This window comes from Eupeodes corollae, chromosome 2, assembly GCF_945859685.1.
Source record: "Eupeodes corollae chromosome 2, idEupCoro1.1, whole genome shotgun sequence".
In the NCBI taxonomy this organism is placed as follows: Eukaryota; Metazoa; Arthropoda; class Insecta; order Diptera; family Syrphidae; genus Eupeodes; species Eupeodes corollae.
Window position 1 is genome coordinate 107,899,691 of NC_079148.1, and position 18,897 is coordinate 107,918,587.

An 18,897-nucleotide genomic window follows, 5' to 3' on the forward strand; every position below is an offset into this window, starting at 1 on the left:
ATACTTACATGAGATGTATTTATGAATGAGAGAAAAACAAAAACAAGAGAAAAAAAACTATATTTATTATTTTATGAAATGATGCACTGAATCAAATAGAAAAAAAATTAATAAATTATATAAAAATTACAAAAAAATTATTGTTTGTCTTTTATTTGGTGAAGGAGAATAAATTATTTGTTAATTATTGTAATAGATTGGGATTTGAAATCAAATGGTGTTCACATGTGCAGCATATAATTAGGGGCACTGAAATAAAAATAATATTTCTATTTTTGACCCTAAGAGTATACTACACTTGATTATTTCATAATCTATTTATTGTTGTTAAATCGCGTCTGAATTTTAAAAAATATTTCGTTTTTTATTTGAAATGAAATTTGAAATCTTTGGAACATTAAGAAATGAATAAGAGATGGGGTGAGCTTAAATACTTAGAAAGAGAAAGGTAAGTGGGGACAGAAATGTTTTTTTTTTAATTTATTGTTGGAGAGTGATTAAGTTTTGAAGTTCTAAGTCTAGGCATTCATACAGGGCTAACTTTTACGGTTTCAAAAGTAAACATAAGTAAAATACATACAAGATATTTTGTCATGGAATTCTTTACTATAAAGATTGAACGTGAAACGCTAAATCATTTAAATGACCACCACGCGAATTGTTGCAATGTTGGTTTTTAAGTGCTCTAGTGTTAAAGGTTTATCTGCATAAACAAGGTCTTTCACATACTTACTTACTAACTTAAGGTGGCGCTATAATCCTGTGTGAACTAAGGCCTCACCCAACATACTTCTCCATCTAGCTCGGTCCCTAGCTAGATGTCTCCTCTACTGTGCTGTCCTGTGGGTGTGGATTCGAAGACTTTTGGTTCTACGTCACTGTACAACCCGTACAGCTCGTCGTTCCATCTTCTCCTCCAATCCCCTTCGATGCATACGGGACCGTAGATCACACGAACAACTTTTCCCTCGAACTGAACCATGGTGCTTTCATCCGCTTTTGTCATAGTCCCTTCTTCTACACCGTATAGCAGGACTGGGATGATAAGGGTCTTATATAGCAATACTTTGATCCCTTGAGAGAGGACTTTACCACTCAATTGCTCTCTTAGTTAAAAGAAACAGCGGTTAGCAAGAGTTATTCTGCATTTGATCTCAGTGCTTGTGTAGTTTTCTGCGTTTACAGTAGAGCCTAGGTAGACGAAGTCCTTGACTACCTCAAAGTTACGTCTGTCGATGGTGACGTTTTGACCAAGATGTCGGTGTTGTATGTCCTTTTTTGACGAAAGCATGTACTTTGTTTTGCCCTCATTAACCGTTAAACCCATTTTTGCTGCCTTTGCCTCAATACTCACAAAAGCCCCATTGCCTTCACGCTGATTTCTTCCAAATATGTCAATGTCATCAGCATATGCCAGTAATTGGACAGACTTTTGAAAGATAGTGCCTCTAGTGTTGCCGTGTGAGCTCTGCACTATTCATTCAAGCACGATGTTAAAAAAATCCCGACAGCGCATCACCTTGTCTTAAAGCTTTTTTGACATCGAAAGGTTCTGTTAAGTTGTTTCCAACCTTTATGGAGCAGCGTGAATTCTCCATGGTCATCCTGCACAAACGGACGAGTTTGGCAGGGATGCCAAAACTGGACATGGCTCTATACAGCTCGTCCCTGTATATGCTGTCATATGCGGCCTTAAAATCGTTGAAAAGATGGTGGGTGTCGACTTGGTGTTCTTGGGTTTTTTTCCAGGATCTGCCGTAATGTGAATATTTGATCAACTGTGAACTTTCCTGGTCTAAGACCACACTGATAAGGACCTATCAGGTTGTTGACGATTGGCTTTAGACGTTCACATAGTACGGCAGAGAAGATTTTATAGGCGATGTTAAGTAGACTGATTCCTCTATAGTTGGTGCAGTTTGGAGGGTCTCCTTTTTTCAGGATCGGGCAAACAATACTGAGGTTCCATTCATCGGGCATGCTTTCTTCCGACCATATCTTACAGATAAGTTGGTGTATGCTTCTAACCAACAAATCTACAGCTGCTTTAAAGAGCTCGGCATTCGAGCCATCCGCTCCAGCGGCTTTATTAGACTTCAGCTTAGATATGGGAATCTTTATTTCGTCTAAGTCGGGAGGACGGGATTGTTGGCTTTCATCGTTTATGTTGAATAGATCATCCTGCCTGACAGCGGAATTTGGTTCGACGTCGCCGTTATACAGTTTGCAGAAGTGGTCCTTCCATATCCTTATCATTGACTGCGGTTCCACTATGATGTTTCCACTTTCGTCTTTGCAGCCTTCGGTTCTACGTTTATGTTCCTGTGAATCGCGTTGCACCTGTTCATACAACTTTCGAACTTCATTCCTGATTTAAAACCTCTCAACAAGTCGGTGTTCCTCTCGCCTCTTTTGCTCATAGAGCTCATGAGCAGCTCTCGTCCTTTAATGCAGTGCCGCATTTCGTGACTGTTGTTTGGCTGCATTTGCCTGCAGACATTCCGCATCAAGTCATCACTGGTTTTCTATACATTGTGTTGGTGGCAGAGGACTTCGAGAGAGGTTACTTTTGACTCGGTAGGAAAAGGATTAGGCGATCTCTTGCTATTGTAACCGTTCGACGTTGTACCTTCTCCCAGCACCTCCCTGTTTTGCCTTGAGTCTGGAAACTCGAAGTGTTACCTTGGCTACAACGAGGTAATCGTTCAAGTCGATGTTAGCTCCTCGGAAAGATCGGATATCTATAATGCTGGAAGCGTGTCTAGCGTCGATCGCAATCTGGTTGATGGTAGATTGATCTAGGGAACTCCAAGTTCCTTTGTGGATGGTGAGGTTGTCAGGCTGTTTTTCCCGATTATATCACCAAAGTTGTTTTCCTTTCCTAGCTTTGCATTTAAATCCCCCATTATAAGCCTGACAGGTTTTCTTTCAGCTGTACCAATTTTTAAATGCAAAGTTGTGGCTACTGCCGATGGGTTTTATTGGAAATTTTCTACTATACTGTTTATAGAATGCCAAAACAAATACGGGTATTTTTTTGAGTCTTACGCCGGGTTAAAATTTTTTTGGGCGACTGAGTTTTGGTGCAATCTTTGGGAAAATAAAAATTGTTTTCCCAAAGACTCCATTAAACTCGACTTATGCGATACCAACTCCGTTGAAAGAACATTTAGCACGATGGGGAGAGTCAAAACTTTTTGAATGATCTCAAAAATCAAATAATCCAATCCTACAAAGACCCTTAATTAAAGATCAGTTTCGCAGAGAGGATGGGATGTGGGGGGACTCCTACTCCGTGGATTTTCAAGGGGCCCGTAAAATTGAAAGCAATGAGGATAGACTCTATATTCATCATCAATATACCTATTCCCACTTATTTTTAGGGTCCCACAAATTTAAAATCATTCATGCTTTCGAAATCGAGTCCCTGTTTGCATGCTATCTACCAATCTGTCAGTCACAAGCTTGCCTATCGGGGCCCCTGATTATTATTGACGTACATTTTTTTTAATATTTAATGAAAAATTTGGCAACTCTGAACTATTTAAAGAAAGTTACAATAAATTGTTTCGGTTTTTTTTAATTTAAATTAACGTAAATTTCAAATTTATTTTATTTTGACAACTTAAAACAAAACACAATTATTTACAATCGGTTTCTGTTTTTATGAAGTTTCTTTTCTTCTATTTTTGTTTCTGTTGGAACAGAATTTTTTGATTCGGTTTCGGGGGACCGTAAAATCCCGGGCTTAACACTTTTTTTTTCGTTCAATTTGCAAACAAAAAAATTATTATTTTAGTTAATTCTAACCAGTTTCATTCTATTCTATATTGAAATTAGAACGTACCATATCAGTAGGCATGAATTTTGAAAAAAAAGGTGAATATGGGGATTTTTCCGTCTCGGGTATGGAATTCCTCTCGACGGCCTTGAAAACGATTATCACTTCATAGAACAATTGTATCAGATTATAATGGAAATAGAATATTCTAACGTCGAGTCGCTAACGGGTGGATAAATTCTAGTCGACTAGTTCAGTGAACAATTAACAATGCGAAATAGAGGTTTTGCTGAAAAAATCGTCATATCGACTTAGTCGAACGTTCGTCGTTGGTTGGTAAGATGGCAGAGGAGTATTCGTGCTGAGAAACACATAACACAAACAATTCGAGTGTTGTCTTTAAATTGTTGTCTTTTTATCACATCAGGTTTTTTAAACAACATCATTTTCAAAATGGTTAAGGCACCCGAAAAAGTTTTTTTTTTAAGGTTTAGTTAAAACTCAACACATTTATTAACAATAAATGTTATAATAATTTCGCTAATTTAAAATCTTTGTTATCTAGAAATTCTCATTAGTTATGATATTTTTTTGACTCTATATGATGTTTTGAGCAAACCTTAAAATTAAATTAATTAATTTAAGAAAATAATTTTATATTTCTCATTTGTATCCTCTTCTGAGAATTCTTATTATTTTAGTTAAAAATGTGACCATATTTGTGATCATGCTCCCACAAATTTATGAAAAAAAAATAAAATTTCCGCCAAATAAGTCGTCTCAATAAAGATCAATGTGAACACCGATAACGATGAAAATCCGGATAGGCTAATTCAATTATTCCAAAGATCTCAGCCGTTTTTCGAAATAATAACAACTACTTATTCTCAAAATAAAATTAATTCGTTTTCTATCAAAAAATACGAAAATCCAATAGTTTTGAAATATACGTAATGTCGACTATCAAAATATGTCAATAATATTTTCTTATAAAAAGTTTAAATAATAATGGACGCACTGGAATTATTTCGGACTATAGTCGTTTCGGCTGTTTTATTTTGTATTAGTCTAGTGTTTTTATTAAGAGTATTCTTGTAGTGTTCTTGAGAAAATACCAACATATAAACAAATTCATCAGTGATTCATAAAGGTAATTATGTACATACATTTTTAAATTTTGTATAAAGGTTTGTTTTAGTTAAATTTATGTGATAAAAAGTTTAATGTTAGTTAACATTGGAAGAACATTTGTATTTTTTGACAAAACCCTTATCTGCAGTGTTTGTTAAGTTCGTTTGGCGAGACACAGAGTTTTGTAAAGTACTTGAGGACAGTTTTATTGTCATACTCATAATCTTCACTGAGTAACAAAAAAAGTGCTTGAAATTTCGCAATATACATACATATGTACATACATACATATGTATGTAAAACAGAGGTTTTTTTAAATTCAGTAGTGTTTATTAAAATTTGAGTAAAAACAAGTAAATGTTAAGAACTGTTAAATAAAACATAAAATAAATGAATTTGGGTTAGTATTGCCTCCCCTAACATCTTTCAAACCTTTAATTCGTCTCGGCATACCTTGAATTAGGTTTCTTACGATCGCGTCGTCCTAATTATCCCACTCCTTAATCTGACCAGCATCTCAGCACACTTAGTGTCTATGAAGGAGTAGGTTGCTTCCTTATCATTTTTTCCAGTAGATCCCAAATATGTAAGATGGGTTGCCGCTGGGCAACTTTTGTAGTATTGTATCTCCCACCTGATCTTCTCCACACTCTTTTACGACCATCTGGGCGCGTAGACAAAACCTGGACTTATCAGTGAAGAGAATTATACCCAAGTCGGCCTCGGATTAATCTTGTTGATGGAGGGCAAAATCCATTCCCTCGTGCTGTATCGTGAGTCTTGGTATGCGAATAGATTATTCTCTATTAAACGCCGCTCCACCCCACCGTTTAAGCATTCGCAGTGCTCACTCGCAATGATTAAAGTCTGTGAGACACTGCAACCACTGGCTGTTTGGTGACTATCTCGCAGGCTCTGCAAACATAAAGCGGTATATTATCAGAATAACAAAACATCGTAAAGTCTGACTGCTCGACTTTTTTCCGACTCAGTGTATTATGTCATAATCTTTAAAACATATTCTAACTGAAAAACAAATTAGGTTTACTCTTTGTCGAGCTAATCTATACATATATATGTCAAATTGGAACTTATGACCCCTAAGATATTATTAACTTCCCACAGGAAGTTATTGTAATCGGTCTGATTTGCAGAATTGAAAATTTTGACATTTCTCGAAGTTTCAAGGTCCCTAGAGTCAGAATAAAAGATTTTTAGATAGATGCTTGGCGTGCGTATGTACGTAAGTTCGTAAGTCCGAACCTCCGTACTTTCGATAACTTTTTTCGTCGTCCATAGCTCAAAAACAAGTAGAGATATCGACTTCAAATAAATTTTGTTACACAGATTGAGTGGTTTCTTTTTACTATAGAAGTTTAAAAAAAAGTGAACCCCAAATATTTCACGAACCAATAACGGTAGAGACTTGAATTAAATTTTGTATTATATGTATATTGCAACGTTTTACCAAATTAGTATATTTTTGGAAAAAATCAAATTAACCATTATTTTTTATAAATTAAAAAAACTGAAAACAAATATTGGTCATCTCGAAAATTTTACGAATCAAAAATGATTTTATCTCGAAAATTATTAAGTGCAACGAAGAATAACGTTTTCAACAGCTGGTAAAATTTTAAGAAAATTGAGAATTCACAGTTTTTTTTACAAAAAAATAAAAACCTTAAATTAATATAAAAGTTGGTAAAATTTGATTTTGGACTCAAATATCTTTCCAAAAATTTATATAATGGCTTTAAAATAATTTTTGCTTTTAAGAAGTATTGTTTCCAACATTCGGAAAAAAATTGGGAAAAATCAAATTAACAGTTATTTTGCAAAAAATAAAAACCTAAACAAAAAATAATAAAAATTGATTTTCGAAACATTCGATATTATCTTTAAACCAATTGTATGTTTTAAAAAATATTGTTTTTTTTTTTTTTTTTTTTTTTTTTTATAATTAGCAAACACTAAAAGGGTTTTTTATACCTTTAATATGCCAAAGACACAGTGTGAGCATTAGGAAAAGAGGGAAGGGTTGGATAGGAGGTGTCGGTGTACATTGGTTTTAAATTTCTGAACATTGCAATGAAAGGGAAAGATAGAGCGTGGCAAGGCGTTCCACATTCGCGTAGTACGGCTAAAAAAAGAATCTCTGTACTTCATAGTACGTCCGAAGTTGGGCTCAAGGGTAAACTGATGGGCATTCCTAGAAGCGCGGGTATTACGGTTAAATTGTTTAAGGGGAGGAATGCAACTGGCTATTTCACTAGAGCATAGTCCGTTAAAATAACGGTAAAAAAGGGTGAGGCAAGAAACCTTGCGTCGATGTTCGAGTGATGTAAACGAGTTGATGATGTTTATGTCACCAATCATTTTAAAAGCTCTTTTTTGAATACTGTCCAAGAGGCTTAAATAAGTTACTGGAGCACCAGCCCAGAGATGAGAGTTATATTCAAGTTTCGGACGTATATAGGTTTTATAGATTGTAGCCAGATCAGACGGAGAAAAAAATTTCTTGCAACGTCTCAAAAAACCTAGACATCTCGCTTTAACGAAGCAAGACAGCATTGCGTTTTCGAAGCATTAAATTCCACACGATTTTTTATTCCCCATTGTACAATGCTGTGTAGGTCGGAATTTAATGAGCTTATCATATTTTGCCGTTGCAGTTCCACATCCGAAGAGGAGGGTTGTGAGTCTGGAAACGAATATGAAAAGCTAAGAGTGCTATCGTCAGCGAAACAATGTATTGGATTAGAAGTAGCGGACAGGAGATCATTTATAAAAATGAGGAAGAGGGTCGGAGACAAAACGGAGCCCTGGGGCACACCAGCGTTTATTTTATGAGTTTCAGACTTGAATCCGTCCAGAACAACTTGTATTGAACGGTTCGAAAGAAAATTTCTAATCCAACGAAGAAGAGATTCGTCGATACCGAAAGCACGCATTTTCGATAAGAGAGCAAGATGCCAAACTTTATCAAATGCCTTTGAAATATCAAGTGCAATAATCTTACTTTCTCCAAAACGATGTAAAGATCTGTTCCACTGTTCGGTGAGATGAACCATGAGATCACCAGTGGACCTATTGCTACGAAAGCCGTATTGCCGGTCATTAAGAAGCTTCCGTTCCTCAAGATATTTCTTAAGCTGATAATTAATCAGCGTTTCCATGACCTTAGAAAGAAGGGACGTTAGTGCTATCGGTCGGTAATTTGTGGGAGAAGAAGATTCGCCTTTTTTTGGAATTGGCTGAACAAATGCAGTTTTCCAACTACTCGGAACGAGCCCAGAAGAATAGGATAGATGGAAAAGCTTACGCAGTGGTTTTGCTAGCGTGGAAGAACACCTCTTCAGAATAATAGCGGGGATACCATCTGGGCCAGCGGATTTATGAATGTTGAGATCTTTAAGAACTCTCGCCACAGTTCGAGTACGAAAAAAGATTGGTCCCATAGAATCATTTACGCGTTCAAGAACTGGAGGAGTCATGACACTATCTGGTAAGGTGGAATTTTCGGCGAACTGCCTTGCAAATAAGTTAGCTTTATCAATAGAGCTAACTAAAGGAGTGTCATTGACAACAAGCGTAGGAACCGAGGAAGAGGAAGAATTCCTCATGTTTTTTACAAATGACCAAAAATTCTTACTGCCTTTGGGACATTGCAGTATTTTTCGCCGTAATTTTTGGTCATGTAAAAATTTGGTTCTTCGAATATAGGCGTTGCAGGCCTTCCTGGCTTGCTTAAACTTTTTCCGGTTTTCCTCAGTTGGGTTGGCTTTAAAACACCGGAAGCTCACCTCTTTCTCTTTGATAACCTCTTTGCAGCTCGAATCGAACCATGATTTATCCTTGGGTTTAATACTTTTAACCCTATTCGGGATAAAAGTTTCCATTCCCAAATGAATCATACTAGAAATCATATCTGCACTGGAGTCTACGTCGCTATCGAGGAAGCATAGCGACCAGTTAAAGATCCTGAAAAAATTATTGAGACCGTCCCAGTTGGCTTTCTCGTACTGCCAGACGGTTCTCTTTGGAGCTCTTTCTTTAACTGGATTTGTTTGACACGAGAAATTAGCAGATATAACACTATGGTCCGATGTGCCTAGAGGCGTCAATACACTGATTGTGTACTTATCAGGATCAGAAGTGAGAAACAAGTCGAGAGTATTTTCTGCTCGGCCGTTAACGTCTGATATTCGAGTAGGCTCATTGACAAGCTGAGTAAGATGGTTAAACTCAGCAAAAATCTCAGCACACATTCCTTCGGGCGTTGTCTGGCCCGAATGGCGAAGCCACGAAGAATTGTGAACATTGAAATCGCCCGTAATAACGATTTCAGTGTGAGGATACAGGGAGACAATTCTTTGTATGGAGTCAGACAGAGCATCAAATTCCTGAGAAGTTGAAACTCTGCCCAGGTTTGGGCTCCGATAAAGAAAACAATAGTGAATGATGTGCTTATTCACGGAAAGTTTTAACCACATGAAATTAAAAAGGGAGTTGGTACAATGACCGTATTGTGGTAAAAGTTGATATGCAACATCATTCCTAATATATATGGCGAGACCATGGTGTGAGAAGAATAATGGCACTAAGCGATACCCATGAATAAAAAATTCAGCAGGATCGGAATCTTCACTTACTTGGGTTTCACTCAATGCCAAAACAGCTGGTCTGTTAGAATTGATATGGATGTATACAGACAGAAAATTCGATCTTAGCCCACGAACATTACTATAATCTACTCTAAAATAACCAGTCATTGCAATATAAAAAAATTTTAAAATCAAAACAAACGAACTTCTAAGTATGTTACTGTATAAGATTATTTAAATGTCTTTACAAAACAACCTCACTACTAGTGTTATGCCTTTAGTAGTGACGTTGAATTGTTCCGGACCCTGACAATCAAAACAGTAATCTACAATCCATTTGTTGTTGAATGAAACAACACATACACATCATTGAGCGAGCTTTCAAAAAGCTTAGCCCAATGCATGCACCTGCTGAGCCACTCAACTGTAAAGAAAAATGAAAGAAAGAGTGAAGGGAATGCACTTACTGTGTTCTGGTAGGTTTTTTTTTATTATTTAATTCTTTTTCCCTTTGTGTTGCTTTTTTTTTTTAATATGTAATGCTGTTGTTTTTCACTGTTTTTTTTTGTATCATTATTATTTCTGTTGTTTTAGTTTAATTTATTATATTTTTTTTATCACTATTTTGTTTGTTTTGGTTTTATTTCAGTTTTTTTTTGTTTCGTTTTTTTTTTAAATAAATTAACATATCGAGACTGCGACGGGGACGGGGACGGGAGACAAGACAACAAATAATCGAAAAAAAAACGCAGAACACGACGAGTGCACACGAACCTCGCCACTCGAGCTTTCACTGACAACTGACTGTAATATTTTGAAATAATATTGATTGACAGTTTTTCAAAAAGAAATTAACAAAACTTCGTAAAAACGGCCTAGTCACTGATAAAGCTTCGGTTCCCATCGATTACCAAAATCAAGCATCAGTGAGCGTGGTTAGTAGAAAGATGGGGGGCCGTCTCGAAACCTACCGCGTTCTGTTGTTTCTCTTCTGTTCTTCTGTCTTGTATTAATGTCTTGTGTTGTTATCACCTTACATAGTCTAGTTGCTCAAGGTGCTGTGTTCTCTACTCTGCACATTAATGAGCTCAGTATGTGAAATGTAATGTAATGTAGTTCGTAAAAATTGTTTTTCTACTCAAATACCAACTAATTTTAACTTATAAGAAATATTGTTTTCAATATTCGATACAATTTTGATAAAAATAAAATTGGCAGTTTCTTAACAAAAAATAAAACCCTAAGAAAAGTATTACTAAAAGTTCGTAAAAATTTGTATTTGTTTATATAAGAAACAAAAAATTTAAGAAATACTACTAAATAAGTAAAAATTGGTTTTCGACTAAAAATCTCGTGAGGAAAAATAGATTTTGAAATCAAACTATTTCACTTTATGCAAAATACTGTTGTTAATTTTTAAATTTTTAAGAATAATTCGTCTGTCATCTTTTTGACAAAACAAAACTTTTAAGCAAGACAAATCGACAGACGAGATTGGGGTCGCATCCGAGCCTCTTCTTTTATTTTGCAACAATCTCTGGATGGTTGCATAAGCTTCAAAATAATGTTCTTGATCATAGTTTCAAAAACCTATTTAGGGATATCATAAACTAAATTTCTCTTTGATTGTTCGCCATCTTTAAAAGTTTGAATCAGTTGAACCTATTCAGTACTATCATGAACTGGATTTCCCTTTGAATTTGCTCAATCTTCAAAAACATGAATCTTCAATATTCTCAAATGTGTAAAAGCGAGTAACATGATTTTAGAAGTCTTTTACTTGCGAAATTCTATTGATTGAAAAAACGTGAAAAGAATTCTACTTGGATTCCTGAGTAAGACATACGGCATTAACAACTACAGTTGTGTTCATAAAAATAGCAGTGCTAGTCACATTTTATTAAATTGTCAATTATTTTATTTTACAACGGAAATTCTAACAAAAAAAAAACATGTTACTTGCATCTAACGATCTTTCGTTTTCATATTTGAGACTATTAGATTGAAGTTATACCCTACTTTTCATGGTGAACACCCATTATTTCAAACTCTGGATATAGAGTGTTCATAAAAATAGCAGTGTTTTTGATTTTATAGTTAAAAAGTGTTAACATTTTTTTTTATCTATCGTTAAGTGAATGTTTTACTATATAAAGTTTTTAGTATTTGTAACATACTAGCATATACAAAATTAATTAATATTAGCTCAAAAATAAACAACGGGACGGTCAAGACACTGCACCGAAGAAATTCGTAAACTTTGGAGGGAAAAACCTACCAAAATATTCAAGACATCCTAGGCTGCTCAACAAAAATAGTCAGTAAAGTCTTAAAATGGCAAAAAAAACTGAAAACGCGAGGCCCAAAAAGGATAGCTACTGAAAGAACTGACAGAAAAATTGTTCAGTAAGCAAAACAGAACCCTTTCATAGGCTCTAGAAAAACTGCCTGTTAGCGCTGTAACATACGAAGACGTCTTATTTAAGCGAAGATACCAGCCCGAAGTTCACGCAAGGTATCATTCTTAACGAAAAGGCATGTGGAAAAATCAATGGAGTTTGTTAAAGCGCATAGAGATTAGGCAAAAGTTAAATGGAGGATTGTTCTGTCGAGCGATGAAAGCAAAGTCGTTCTTTTTGGGTCCAATGGTCGTCGAGAATATGTGAGAAGACCTTAAAATGCAGCATACGATCCACGGTACACTATTAAAATAGTGAAGCATGGTGGAGGAAAATTTATGATATGGGCTTGCTTTTCATATTACGGGGTTGGGCCTAATAATCCCATCGGGGGTATAAGAGATTCAACCGAGTATGTGAAAATTCTCGAGGAGGTTATGTTACCCTATACTGAAGAGGAAATGACGTTGGTTTGACCCAAAGCATACGTGAAAAAGGCAAAATCATGGTTTTGCGCAGAAGAATTTATCCGTTATGGAGTGGCCCGCTCAATCTTACGACCTTATCTATCCCCATCGCAAATTTAGGGAGGGATGTTAAGAACGCAGTTCATAAAGCAAGTGGGAAGCAGTGCGTGATTCGTGGAACGTAATACTAGCCGAGAGGTGTAAGGATTTAGTGGACTCGAGGCATCATAAAAAATAATGGTTATGCAAAAACAAACTTTTATAAACACAACTGTACTTCATCTAATAACTCCCTTCAACTTTACCCCTATGTGATTTCACACCTTTGAAAAGGGTAAAACAATAAATTTTTTAACAGCTTAACTAAGGGGTGGAATCGGCTAAGGTGATAATTGAGTATCATTTTTTGGTTCTTATAAAATATCTAAATAAAAGTGTCAAATTTGCTGATTTTTAATAAAATTCTTATTTTTCTTGCTTGTTCGAATATGGAATTGTGTAAGCGGCTGGTGGCTCTATTCGGAATAAACATATTTGTTTGAACTTGACTATTACATTAGAACAAATTCGACCATTTTTATTGTCATTTATCATAAATCACCCTAGCCGATTCCAACCCGGTATTAATATTTTTTTAAATATAAAGCAAAATAAAATTACGTTTAATTATAAAACAAATAATATTTAGTAAATAAACTCGTATTTTCTTTTTTTTCAAATAAAGTTTGCACAGTGCAATGAAAAAATAAAAAAAATAAATAAAAATAAGCAAAAATATTTTAATTTGTTTTCGTCTAATTTTAACTTTTATAAATATAAAACAAATAACATGGAAAAAAGTATGTTTAGTAGTATTATTTATTTAGCTTCCGTTTCCTAATCTATAAGCTTTGTCCAGACCAACCACACCCACACCCAACCTATAGAAATTTAAGTATTTTGATTTAAAAAAAAATAGTAAATAATAATGTTAATGTATAAATATCACAATATTATTATAAATATTAATTTAATTAAAAAAATAACCAATTACAATAATTACCACTTAAAACAATCTCTGATCTAAATAAACACTCTAAAACACCAAATTTCAACTTATTCAAGCCAATATACGAAAATTTATAAACAAAAAAATAATTATTCGCAAATGCAGTGTCGTGCATCTATCGAAGGTACTTAAATTTGTTTATTGCCACTTCAGCAAATATATTTATTTTTATAAAATCTAAAAATACAAAAAAATACTTGAATAAACACACGACAAAAAAGAACTTTAAGCAATGAATGTTTGCTTAAAGTTCTTTTTTGTCGTGTGTTTATTCAAGTATTTTTTTATTAAAAATAAAAAAGAAATTTATAATATTGTAAACATCATCGTTTGGGTATAAAATGGTAAATTAACACATGTAGATGCGTATTTTGAGTGACACAACATAAAACAATCACACGGGACACGAGCGGATCGGCGGCGGGCACTCAAATAGTACTTATGGTCAATGATAATTACATAGCTAGGGTATTCCAACTTGTATTTAATATGAAATTTTTCTAAAGCAAATACTCGAACTTATGAATAAACAAAAATATAGTGAGTTGACAGACTTCTAAAAAAAAAGTCAAACACACTTATGATAGAAAAGGTTAAGAGCGTGCTTACGATTTTGGTTTACAGTGGTCAGCTTTCTACTAACAAAGTACAAATTTGTATTTTTCATCCTCACAGTAATGAATTACTTTGTAGACACAATGCAATGTCTGCCAGGGAGTCATAATTGAAAAAAACGTAGAACTTTCATATCCCTGACTCATTAATAAAACCGAATTAGACAGAAGAAAGGTATTTAATTATACTCTGATAAAGTCCGAATTTTTGTGTATGGCCAAAAATGAATTCCATAGAATTTTCCTGCACACACTCGCACGGAAGTGAATAGAAGTTCTCGAGCCTCATAAAAGCAGTGAATTGTTAACTGAGTCCATCAATTACTACGTACCCTTTAGGTTGCAAATAGTTCTCTCTGATAAACGATTTTCACAACCGTAAAATGGTCACGTGGAAAGTAATTCTTTACTCTCATTGATGATTTAAGAAAAGCGTTTCAATAGCCTCCTGTTCGATAGCTGTATCTTTGGAATATGTGGAGATGGAACGATTAAAACCTTATAAAAGAACTAATTCAATGCTGAGGATATGGATGGACCACTTCTGCAGACTGTATAACTGCGACGACGAACTGAATTTAGCTGTCAGGGAGGATGATCCATTCAACATAGACGACAAAAGCCAACAATCCCGTCCTCCCGACTTAGACGAAGTAAAGATTGCCATATCTAAGTGGAAGTCTAATAAAGCCGCTGGAGCGGATGGCTTGAATGCCGAGCTCTTTAAAGCAGCTGGAGATAAGTTGGTTAGGAACATGCGCCAGCTTATCTGTAAGATATGGTCGGAAGAAAGCATGCCCGATGAATGGAACCTCAGTATTGTTTGCCCAAACCTGAAAAAAGGATACCCTCTAAACTGCACCTACTATAGAGGAATCAGTCTCCTCAACATCGCCTATAAAATCTTCTCTGCCGTACTATGTGAACGTCTTAAGCCCATCGTCAACAACCTGATAGGTCCTTATCAGTGTGGTCTTAGACCAGGAAAGTCCACAGTTGATCAAATATTCGCATTACGGCAGATCCTGGAAAAAACTCAATAACACCAAATCGACACCAACCATCTTTTCATCGATTTCAAGGCCGCATATGACAGTATAAACAGGGACGAGCTATATCTGGCATCCCTGCCAAACTCGTCCGCTTATGCAGGATGATCATGGAGAATTCAGGCTGCTCCGTTAAGGTTGGAAACAACTTAACAGAACCTTTCGATGTCAAAAAAGCTTTAAGACAAGGTGATGCGCTGTCGTGATTTTTTTAAAATCGTGCTTGAATGAATAGTGCAGATCTCACACGTCAACACTAGAGGCACTATCTTTCAAAAGTCTGTCCAATTACTGGCATATGCTGATGACATTGACATAATCGGAAGAACTCAGCGTGGTGTCAATGGGGCTTTTGTGAGTATTGAGGCAGAGGCGGCAAAAATGGGTTTAACGGTTAATGAGGGCAAAACAAAGTACATGCTTTCGTCAAAAAAGGACATACAACACCGACGTCTTGGTCAAAACGTCACCATCGACAGACGTAACTTTGAGGTAGTCAAGGACTTCGTCTACCTAGGCTCCACTGTAAACGCAGAAAACTACACCAGCGCTGAAATCAAGCGCAGAATAACTCTTGCTAACCGCTGTTTCTTTGGACTAAGAAAGCAATTGAGTGATGGTAAAGTCTTCTCTCAAGGGACCAAAGTGTTCCTATATAAGACCCTTATCATTCCAGTCCTGCTATACGTTGCAGAAGCATGGACTATGACAAAAGCGGATGAAAGCACCTTGCGTCGCTTCGAGAGAAAAGTTGTTCGTGTGATCTACGGTCCCGTATACATCGAAGGGGATTGGAGGAGAAGATGGACGGAAGCCAGACGGGTAAAAGTCCAACGACTAAGATGGCTGGGTCACGTAGAGCGCATGGAAACCAATGCTCCGGCCCGGAAAGTCTTCGAATCCACACCCACAGGACAGCGCAGTAGAGGAAGACCGCGGATCAGGTGCCGCGCACAAGTGGAAGGTGACCTCACTTTGAGGTAGTCAAGGACTTCGTCTACCTAGGCTCCACTGTAAACGCAGAAAACAACACCAGCGCTAAGATCAAATGCAGAATAACTCTTGCTAATCGCTGTTTCTTTGGACTAAGAAAGCAATTGAGTGATGGTAAAGTCTTCTCTCAAGGGACCAAAGTGTTCCTATATAAGACCCTTATCATTCCAGTCCTGCTATACGTTGCAGAAGCATGGACTATGACAAAAGCGGATGAAAGCACCTTGCGTCGCTTTGAGAGAAAAGTTCTTCGTGTGATCTACGGTCCCGTATACATCGAAGGGGATTGGAGGAGAAGATGGACGGAAGCCAGACGGGTAAAAGTCCAACGACTAAGATGGCTGGGTCACGTAGAGCGCATGGAAACCAATGCTCCGGCCCGGAAAGTCTTCGAATCCACACCCACAGGACAGCGCAGTAGAGGAAGACCGCGGATCAGGTGCCGCGCACAAGTGGAAGGTGACCTCACTTTGAGGTAGTCAAGGACTTCGTCTACCTAGGCTCCACTGTAAACGCAGAAAACAACACCAGCGCTGAGATCAAATGCAGAATAACTCTTGCTAACCGCTGTTTCTTTGGACTAAGAAAGCAATTGAGTGATGGTAAAGTCTTCTCTCAAGGGACCAAAGTGTTCCTATATAAGACCCTTATCATTCCAGTCCTGCTATACGTTGCAGAAGCATGGACTATGACAAAAGCGGATGAAAGCACCTTGCGTCGCTTCGAGAGAAAAGTTCTTCGTGTGATCTACGGTACCGTATACATCGAAGGGGATTGGAGGAGAAGATGGACGGAAGCCAGACGGGTAAAAGTCCAACGACTAAGATGGCTGGGTCACGTAGAGCGCATGGAAACCAATGCTCCGGCCCGGAAAGTCTTCGAATCCACACCCACAGGACAGCGCAGTAGAGGAAGACCGCGGATCAGGTGCCGCGCACAAGTGGAAGGTGACCTCACCCAACTTGGAGCGCGAAACTGGAGACATCTAGCTAGGGACCGAGCTAGATAGAGAAGTTTGTTGGGTGAGGCCCTAGTTCACACAGGACTGTAGCGCCACCTTAAGTAAGTAAGTAAAAGAACTAATTTTATAAAAATTGTTTAAAATAATTCAGACACCCACTAGCTGGCAAGGAAGGTTTAATGGTTTCCTTTAACGCCTTCAAACATTTTTAACTTCAAATAAGAAGTTATTGTAATGAGTCCGATTTTTCGAATAGAAAATTTTGACATTTCTGGACGTTTCAAGGTTCCTAGAGTAAAAATAAAAGATTTTTAGAAAGATGTCTGTGCGCGAGTGTGTACGTACGTTCCTACGTCTGTACGTCGATACGTCAGTACGTTCGTGACTATTTTTTGTCGTGCATAGCTCAAGAATCAGTAGAGATATCGCCTTCAAATACATTTTGTTTTACAGATAATTTTGCAGAGAGATGCAGAAAGGGCTTTCGAGACAATTGAGTTAGAGAGTTTTTTACCATAGTTGTTTAAAAAACAGGTGAAAATGTTGGTTGACCATAAATATCTCACGAAACAATGACTCTAGAGACTTAAATTAAACTTTTTATTATGTATTGTAACGTTTTTTTTTTTAATCAAAAAACTGGAACTTAAAAGAAAATTTAACAAAAGTTGGTAAAAGTTGATTTTCGACCCAAATATCTTTTCAAAAATTGAGATTATGGCTTCCAACTAATTTTCACTTATAAGAAATATTGTTTTCAACATTCAGAAACATCTTGAGAAAAATCGAATAGTTAGTTTTCTTTACAAAAAATATGAGCCTAAAAACAAAACAATACTAAAAGTTGTTAAAAATGTACTTTCGGCTCAAATAGCTTTTCAAAAATTAAAAATATTGTTTTCAAACTTCTTTTTATTTCACAGTAAATATTGTGTTCTATATTCAGAAGTTTTCTTATCCAACTATCCGTTGGATACCCGAATTAGGTAAAAATTGATGTTCGGTTCTTGATATCTATCAAATTAATATTAATCATCGAATTTGTAAAAATTTAAGAAATGTTACTAAACTTGGTAAAAATTCGTTTTCGACTAAAAATCTATTCAACAAGACTAGATTTACAAACTTAAATATTTCTTTATATGAAAAAATTTGTTGGTAATTTTAAATGTTTGTAAGAATAATTCAACTGGCAACTTTGTTACCCCAGCACGAAAACCTACAAAATTTTAAGCAAGACAAATCGACAGACGGTATGGGAGGTTATTAGTGTGGGTCGCATCCCAGCCTCTTTTTTTGTTTAAAATAATGTGGCTTATAAGATCGTTGACAATCAGTGACTTACAACTATTTACCATACCTGTGTGCAATAATATTATATATCAGGGGTACCTACAGTTTTTAAAGCACTTTTCAAGACAAGTACTAGTAAATTGATACAGAGATACAATCGTAGCCATTTTTTAATGGATTCTGTCCGGTATTTATATTCGAGAGTTGAAACAGATCCACGTTTCCAGAAAAATTGATTACAAAACTGTACAAAATTTAGCGAAATTTTAATTTTAAACAAATAAAATAGACAATTTTTTAAAAGTATATGTTCAAAAAATTTAAGCTTAATTAAAAAGAACTGAAAGAAAGGGGTTCGTTCGTAGATTATGGGTTTGTTGTTTGTAGATTTCTACGTGCAACAGATGGCGCTATATTTGTTGCAATTTACTTTTTGCAAAATAACAAACAAATATTACAGCTGCTTATGTCTAATTCCGTACTATATAAAAGTATTCAACTGAAATAGCAGCTTTTTAAATTAAAACTTTATTTTTACATTTAATTGTTTACAA

General features: G+C 36.0%; 1 protein-coding gene across 1 annotated transcript in view; it reads left to right on the plus strand.

Annotated features, from left to right (window-relative positions):
* The first annotated feature begins 4,573 nt into the window (after nt 1–4,573).
* Nucleotides 4,574–18,897, plus strand: part of LOC129946264 (heparan sulfate 2-O-sulfotransferase pipe) — a 163,072-nt gene continuing 148,748 nt past the window's right edge. Inside the window, exon 1 of the mRNA XM_056056395.1 lies at nt 4,574–4,931. The gene's annotated coding sequence lies outside the window, so the exon portion shown is untranslated. The remainder of the gene's footprint in view (nt 4,932–18,897) is intronic.